Genomic DNA, 9430 nt, shown 5'->3' with positions numbered 1-9430 from the left:
GGTATAATGCAGAGCAAGAAAGGAAACGGAAAAAATAGTTTGATAATTAAAGAAAAAAATTCCCTCACACTAGGATGGTTTTGTTTCTTTCGATGCCATATTAGAAATTCTCATCAAGGCAAATAAATACAAAATACATTTCCAAGTGTTCACTGTGATACTCCAATATAGATATTACTAACAAATACTGTCCATTTGTAGTGTATGAGACGAGACACTGCACAGATTGAATTCAGCACCATGTATTTCTCCATACTGGCAGAAATATGGGAAAAATCCCAAGAAGGGAAAGAAAAATAAAAATTACCGTATTTTTCGGACTATAAGATGCACTGGACCATATGATGCACCCTGGTTTTAGAGGAGGAAAATAGGAAAATAACATTTTAAGCAAAAAATGTGGTCATGACACACTTATGGGGCGAGGATCTGCTGCTGCTGACACTGTTATGGGGGTAATGTCCCCAAATTCTCTACTAAGGTACCCCATCCTGATAATGATCCTCCTGCCTTGTATATGATCCCCATTCTTGTATACATGTCCCTCATCCTAGTATATATTCCCATCCTGCTATATACCGCCATCATGATATAGCCCCCATCCTGCTACATAGCACCATTCTGGTATATGCCCTTATCCTGCTATATACTGCCATCCTCCTATATACTGCCATCCTACTATATACTGCCATCCTGCTATATATCCCCATCCTGCTATATATCCCCCATCCTGGTATATGCCCTCATCATGCTATATACCCCCATCCTGCTATATACACCCATCCTGCTACATACTTCCATCCAACCTGCTATATACCCCATCCATCCTGCTATATACCCCATCCATCCTGCTATATACCCCCATCCTGCTATATACCCCCATCCATCCTGCTATATACCTTCATCCTGCTATATACCCCCATCCATCCTGCTATACACCCCCATCCATCCTGCTACATACCCCCATCCATCCTGCTATATACCCCCATCCATCCTGCTATATACTCCCATCCATCTTGCTATATACCCTATCCATCCTGCTATATACCCTTACCCTGCTATATGACTCGCTACATGTGGCACACAAAAAAAATAAACGTTCATACTCACCTTTCCTTGCTCCATGCAGCATCGCTCCTCCTCCTGTCAGTGCCAGCAGCAGCGCCTCTGGAGTGTGGAGCCGTCCCCGTTCACCTGCAGCATTGCAATCTCCACCTGCCTGCCTGTCAGCTGACCTGTGTGGAGACTAGCGATGTGCACAGGGATGACATCATCGCTGTGCTCACCGCTTCTACACAGATCAGCTAGCCAGCAGACAGGAGGAGATCGCGATGCTAAAAGGGAACAGGGACAGGTGAATATACTGATTCACTGCACCGCGTGCTGCTGATGATGCGCGGGGAGCAGTGAATACAGGCGCACATGGTCACTCCAGGCTGTAGTTGCCAGGGGTGATCATGCGGGCCGACTCTTTACTATGCGCGCACCCCTCGCAAATCATCCCGCCCACCTGTCAGCGCCGGCTTCAGCGCTGAGGGATAATGGGAGTGAGGATTAGTGTGCATATGAAATGAGCGGTCACACGTGGTCACAGCAGGCTGCTACAGCCTGCTCATGCCACAGATGACCCGCTCCACCTCAGCACCCTCATTCTCCACAGCCACATTCAGACTATAAGATGCACCCCCGACTTTCCCCCAATATTTGGTGGAAAAAAGTGTGTCTTATAGACAATAAAATACAGTAATAGAGTGAGAAAATCTTTAAAAGACTAGAAAGTTCTCACCTACATATGGACTTACAAGACCCAACTTCTTCACCCTCAATATCTTGTATTTTTTAGTCATTTTTTCCTCTATCTGTCACATATATCATTCTGTACCTTTATACCACACACAATTTACTCACATTTTATTCTCTTCTTAATTGTGTTTATTTAATATCAATAACTTTTTTTATCCTTTTTTTCCATTCTGGAATTGTAGATAACTCCTCTGCCAAACATTCTCTTTCCATTATAAAATAAACCAAGGTTGGTGGATATTTATCCTTGGAAGGTCTGTAGAGGACACAGAAAGTGGTGTTGATTGGTATATGCCCATGTGTTTCCAGTGGTGCAACAGGGTCCTTCTTCAGTATCACACAATCAATAGAGAGGGAGATGGGTGAAAAATCCAAGAATATTTATCACAAGCAAATCAAACGGTCCATAAAATAATCCACCATACAGAGGGTAAAAATAGTTCAGAAACACGAATATAGTCCAGTAAGCGCACAAATGGCCCTGGGATCAGTCACACTCATACAGCAGTCCTTCTCTAGGGAAATAAGGGTTTGTCACAGTCTCTCTGGGGTGCTGGCCACAGCCTCAGCTTCACCCTCAGAGGTTCAATCTTGCTTATTCTCTCTTGTAAGTCTCAATTAGAATGACAATCCCCCAGGTAAGCACAGAGTTTAAGTGGATCCTAGGCCCCCCTCCCGCAGACCTACCAGACCTATGGACAGAAACACTACAGGGGGTGATTACCTACAGACAATACAATGTACACCCAAGGAATACAAATAATGGACAGTGAACCACGCCTAAAATACGAACCTACACAACATTATACACAACCCCCCATATTCCACCATCACAACCAGTATTAGGCTCCTTCTGGACAATGAATTATGTGTGGTTTGCCATTGGAGAAAATGGGCTTAAAAGAGTTTTATTCTCTGTAATAGACGTTTCCGCTGTTCATTTTTATTATTACAAAAAATCAATAAAATTGTTCCCCTCTTTCGGCCTTCTATAGCAGTTAATGGTCCTTGTACCCCAGACACAAATTATTACTTATGATACAATAAAGGTAATGGAATACTGAGGATCTATCTGCTGAGCAGGATACAAGCCAAATCTGCCGACCACAAAAGGAACCTTACCTTCAGCCTTACCGGTCATAATGTGGCATATAACTATGATTCGATGCCAAGTAACATCAGATACATCATTCACTGTAATATCTGGTCCCGTCCACATGTGACTTCACAGAAAGATAACTGCGAACATTTCTCTGACTAATCAGATACAATCTCAACATCCGGTCACTTGATTTTGTATATTAAGCCAATCTATATAAAGTCACATTATTTATTTCTTCTTTGGTTATTTCTTTGGATAACATGATACATTGTTTCTTCTGCAGAAGGGAATAATCTGAGAAATGACGAGGTAAGTGACTGAAAATCTATTGATGCCCCTAAATAAAAGCAGGACTGACAAGGTACCTCCAGAATTTACAATATTAGTAAATTGAGTTCCCCTGTGTGTAATTTAGTCTGAGGTTTTGTTTGAGAATATCAAGGATCCGGCATTATCAGGAAATTCATGAGGTCACTATTTTCCCAATTATTTGAGGTCACAATTTTCAACTTTTTTTAAAAAAAAAAAAAAATTAGAAAACTATGTATCAATTACACTTCACCAATTATTGCTGCTTAGTGTTTGTATATTACATAAAATCCAAATAAAACACATTTAGATTTCTGAGTGTATCATGAAAAATGTGGAAAAGTTAAAATGGTCTAAATACTTATTCAAGGCAGTGCACATGGATTCATTGATGTTAGTCCATTCTATACAATAATACTATTCTGCATGATTTGGCTCTAGTGTCTTTTAATAGTTTTTTTGCACACATGCAATGACTATACATTTGATCTCCATTATTTGCCTAAGCTGGCTATCAACTTTTTATTAAAATATAATATTTTCTGTTTTGGCTCTGAATTTTATATTTAACTATCTGGAACATTGATAGAAGCGGCATTCCTTTCTTCGATCTCCCATACATGCATTGCTTAGTGGGAATTTAGAGAATCGCACAAAATGGACAATTCTATGATGTGGACTATTGTCTGGTATGGTCGCTATATCGATGATTTGCTCATCATCTGGAATGAAGATATGGTGTCCATAACATACATTAGTTATTATTTACATTTTAATTGTCTTAATTTATCATTTATATTTCTCACCAACTCTCTGAGATAAGCTAATTTGAGATCTGTAGGTGAGGTTCACTTCTAATTAGAGATTAGAAGATCTTTTGAAACTCAAATTCTAATTCTACAAAGAAGTCATCCCAAAAAGTTGTGATGAATACATTTGAATAAATTTCAGTACTAGAAAGCTTGTAATTGCTAATAAACTAAACATGGTGCAAAAGAAAGAGGTAAAGAGAGAAAGAGAGTAGATACCATTTATCATAAGAGCTTTCATGCTACAGGAGAGAGAACATTGCTAACCATAAGAGCTTACACTCTACAGTAGAGGGAGAGAGAGGATAAGGATAATAAGCTTCAGTTTGATAGTGGTAGGTGTGCAGCTTCTTTTCCTTATTATAGTCATGTATTTTTAGGCTAGCACCTAATTCAAACATATAGGTGTTTCAGTCAGTCTTTTCTGAATTGCACGCAGTTTCTTCTGACTGAGAACCTAGAATCTCGCACTATTACTAGACTCTATTCATGATCCTATATAGCCAGGGGCCTTTGCCAATACTTGCAGATTTTTTATTGCACATAGAGAGGCATTAAGGTTAGGTTCCCAAAAAATTAGAGATTACCTTGTCGTTTGTTTTTGGGCTCATTTGCATTAATGAATACATTTGGTAAAAATCTCTATTACTTTCATATATTCATAGCAGTTTTGCAATACCATTTTCATATATTCATTTTTTCCAGATAGTAAAATATATTTTTCATTGTTCATAGCATCCCTATAGAAGTAATGATTTATCATTTTTCATGTTTATATTTTGATAGTGGTTAGTGAGCAGCTTATTCTACTTATTATAGTCATGTATTTTAAGGCAAGCACCTAATTCACACATATAAGTGTTCCAGTCAGTCTTCCGCCCATATGGAGGCAGTGAGTGGTTTGCATATGTAAAGCACCCGATTTCCAAACTTGAACTCTGTTTTTTTTTTGTAAAATTGAACCTCGAACCTCAGGTTTGCTCATCTCATTTGCTCTTTTCTTTTTGGCAGCTCGCTCCTCCATGCTTCCTTTGCTTAGTTGATCTAATTAGTTTTTTGCTCTGCTGCTCCTTCTCTTCATGATGCAAAGAGGAGGAAGGGTGCAATAGAGGGCACACAATTTAAAGATGGAAATAACTTAAATAACAAACTTAGCAGGTACTTGCCCTCCCTGGTCCAGCACCAGATCCCCCAATTTTGGCTGTAATTTTGGTGTCATTGATGCAGGGAAAAACTGAGAATAGAAGAAGCAGCGGGGATCTGGTACTGAAGCCAGAGAGGGGAAGTACCTGCTGTGTTTGTTATTTTAGGTATTTTTCTGAGATGGGGCTCAATTTTCTGAATGTGGACAAGTCCTTTAATAGCTGATGTGAATCTCCACCTGTCCCCAGGTACAGCAGCTTCTGTGCACAACACTCTCTCTACAGGGGTTACAGCTGTATTCTGTTACACAAGTCTGTCTAATACAGAACTAAAAGCATTAATACTTGCATAATTTTATCACTGAACTCAACAGAAACAAAATCTTTTGTATTGAAGTTTTCTCATAATGGACTGAAAGCACAGATGTTGCGGGCGGAGGATCCGCGCTCGCTAACGCTCGGGTCCAGGGCCTCTGCTGGGTGCTGCTCGGTGGCTCGAGTGGTTGGCCGGACCCGGGGACTCGAGCAGCGCTCCTCGCCCGGCGAGTGAAAAGGGGTTTGGGTAGATAGTTCGTGACGCCACCCACGAGTCATGGTGATGATGGGCACCACCGCTGCTGGTGACGGGGATCCCGGGAGCGATGGCAGGGAGCAGCTAGGATGTTGGCTCCCCCTCCGTGGGTAGGGGTTGGTGATCCCAGGGCCTGGTGGTGAGACGGGGAGGCTGGATGGCTGGGGGTTTTGCAGGATTGCAGGGGCAGCGCAGTGCGGTGCCGGATGGCACTGTGGTACTCACTCAGGCACAAAGGCACAGAGTCTCTGGTAAACCAAACGGCTGGATGGACGGGTCCCGTAGACGGCTGCAGTGTCTTTGCTCTCCCCGGACAGGTGATGGTGGCTGTCTTTCCCTGCACCTGTGTAGTCTGTTTTGACTCCGATGGCTTCCCAACGGTAGTCCGCTCCCCGGCGTATAGGTACCGGAGGAGCCCGTTTGCCCGCAGGCGCTGGCCCTTGGATCTCTAGCCTGTGGTGGTGGCTGTGTATCCTCACGGAGTGGACTGTTGCCTTCTGTCGGGTCTTGGGTGTTAGGAAACCCCTGGGGTTCCGGTCACTGTCGGACTTCACCTTTGTCAGCGGCTCCAAGCCTAGTCGGGGTCCGATGGAAAAACCACAAAGAACTATATAAAAAAAACTCACCAAAAAGGAGCCAAGACAAATGATATGTGCACACACAGAATGTGGTGAGCCTTCCTCATAAAAATGGCTGCAGCCAAGGTGCAAGATGCTGATGTCACAGCCACTCAACCTCCACACTAAAGGGGAGGGGCGGCTGCTTAGCATAAGACATGCACACTAATAAGGCTTGCACTGGGAGCCCATCATATAATGAGTGAAATGCACAGTGTCTGAACTGTAACCTATAAATGACGCCAGAAACCCAGGTCAGGCGGGCAAAACAGCACTATATAGGTGCATCTCGCACGGATACACGAGACGCACAGTGTCTGAATTAAGGCCTATAAATGACGCACAACACCAGGTGCAGGCGGGTCAGTTATCACTATATGAGTACATAACACATGACAGGCTCACCATTTACCCACCTGAATTCAAAAGGTCCACACACATCCTGCAAAAATTGATAAAATGTGCCATACCTCAAATAGTGAGATATTAGTTTATATTACATTATTGCAGGATGTGTGTGGACCTTTTGAATTCAGGTGGGTAAATGGTGAGCCTGTCATGTGTTATGTACTCATATAGTGATAACTGACCCCCCTGGACCTGGTGTTGTGCGTCATTTATAGGCCTTAACTCATACACTGTGCGTCTCGTGTATCCGTGCGAGATGCACCTATATAGTGCTGTTTAGCCCGCCTGACCTGGGTTTCTGGCGTCATTTATAGGTTACAGTTCAGACACTGTGCATTTCACTCATTATATGATGGGCTCCCAGTGCAAGCCTTATTAGTGTGCATGTCTTATGCTAAGCAGCCGCCCCTCCCTTTTAGTGTGGAGGTTGAGTGGCTGTGACATCAGCATCTTGCACCTCGGCTGCAGCCATCTTTATGAGGAAGGCTCACCACATTCTGTGTGTGCACATATCATTTGTCTTGGCTCCTTTTCGGGGTCCAATGGCCCTGCCTTTGTGCTTAGCTTCACTCCGCTCCCCGGTTCGGTACCGGCGGGCCACCGTCTGACCCCGGTCCTACGGTTGTACGTTGATATCTATCTATCTATCTATCTATCCATATATCTATTTATTTATCTATTTATCATTTACTTTTAGATTTCTCATTTTATTATAGAGCAGCAAGATATTATACCAGTATTGTGCTCCTTATTGGATTTATTTTCTCAAAGTTTATTTGGTTATGTTGTGTCTTTTCATTGTTTTCAGAGAGGAGCACGACCCTATAATCAGTGTGTGCAGAGGATTGTGTGGACAGATTTCCTTTCGGGCGTCTCCAGGTAGATATTGAGCTGATGGGTTTAGGTGTTATGTCTCGTGTGATGAGTGATAATGATATAACTGTAGTAAGTCATTCCACAGCAGAACATGACGTCTTTATCAGCGGTGGGATCCAACTCTCCTTGTAGACGTATTTGTGGCACATGATATAGGAAAATTTGTGGAACATTTTTCCTGCACTGCCATATAAGATAATAAAATATTAACAATAATTAATTATTACTTAATTAATTAATATCTATATTTTCTTAATTTGCTCAATGCTAATATTTCTGGATGCTGTCAGTCATAAAGTACTATACTGTGTGCCGCTCATCTTCTTCCAGACGGCTTTATACTTTCCCCCATAGTGGTAATGATATAATTGTAGTAAGTTATTCCACAGTAGATAATGACGTCTTTATCAGCGGTGGGATCCAACTCTCCTTGGAGACATATTTGCAGCACATGATATAGGTAGATTTGTGGCAAATTTTCCTTGCACTGCCATATAAAATAATAAAATATTAATATTTTCTACATTTTCCTTATTTTGCTCAATACCAATATCTCTAGATGCTGTCAGTCACAAAGTACTATACACTGTGCAGCTCATCTTCCTCCAGCCGGCTTTATAATTTCCCCCATAATACTGTATAAGGTGGAGATAAATGTTATTAATGTATTTGTATATTGCTTCAGTCTACTCCACCATCATGTGACCGCAGTTCTGTCCTGCCGGATCACTCAGCGTCTTCTGTGTGGAGCGGAGGGCACTTTCAGTGTTAATTTATGAGACTCAGAATGGGGCAAGGAAAGCTGGAAACAGCAAAAGACGGAGACTGGTCAGTGATGTAACATATTCTCTGCACACATTACTACATTACTGATTGCTAACAAAGTGGTCAATAAAATACAAAAATAAACACTGTAGTGATCCTTTATAGGGAACCTGTCATTAGATTTTGACATTCTCAACTAAAACTAGCACCTTAAGCAGCGCCTGAGCTGCATTCTATAAAGGTGCACGTTACCCCTTGACCCCCCAGTAGCCCCCAATATTACCCTCATAAAATCTCCCACCATATGTAAATTGCCTGGTCCAGTCCTATGGGCATCCTAATCCGCGCCTCTTGTCCCTCCTTTCCCCATACTTCTGTGCTGATTGACGTGGATGATGTCTAAGATGCCATCCATGTAGGTGGGCAAAATGTCCATATTCCCGTCTTGCGCAGGTGCACTTCATTCTGCCCTATTGTTGTCAGACCCGATAACATAGGTGCACCTACGTGAACTGTCGGGTTCTCTGAGCAGGCATACGATTTTTCCTGGCGATGTGGATGACATCACCCGCTTGATTCACATTGCGAGGGAAAATCTAACGCCTATCTTTTCGGCTCTGCTCAAAATAGACCAGAGCGAAGTGCGCCTGCAGAGCCGAGAATATGGAGATTTTGCCCACCTAAATGGATGATGTCCTAAACGTCATCCATGTCAATGAGCACAGAAGGATGGTGAAAGAAGGGACAGGAGATGCAGATTAGGACACCTAGGAAAGGACAACTTACATACGGAACAGAAGATTTTATAAAGGATTTGTGGTGGCTAGAGGGGAGGTCGGGGGGTAACATGTACTTTTATTCAATGCAGCACCGGCGCTGCTTAAGGTGCTAGATTTTGTTTAGAAGGCCAAAATCTGGTGACAGGTTCCCTTTAATAAAATGATAGAACTTCTACTGCACAGACACGATGATTACATGATAGACTGTATCATTATTACTATTATTATTATTTCTTTTTCAAGGTACAA

The sequence above is a fragment of the Anomaloglossus baeobatrachus genome, chromosome 11 (assembly GCF_048569485.1).
Source record: "Anomaloglossus baeobatrachus isolate aAnoBae1 chromosome 11, aAnoBae1.hap1, whole genome shotgun sequence".
NCBI classification, from domain to species: domain Eukaryota; kingdom Metazoa; phylum Chordata; class Amphibia; order Anura; family Aromobatidae; genus Anomaloglossus; species Anomaloglossus baeobatrachus.
The sequence above is the reverse complement of the archived record's forward strand: the minus strand, read 5'-3'. Positions refer to the sequence as shown.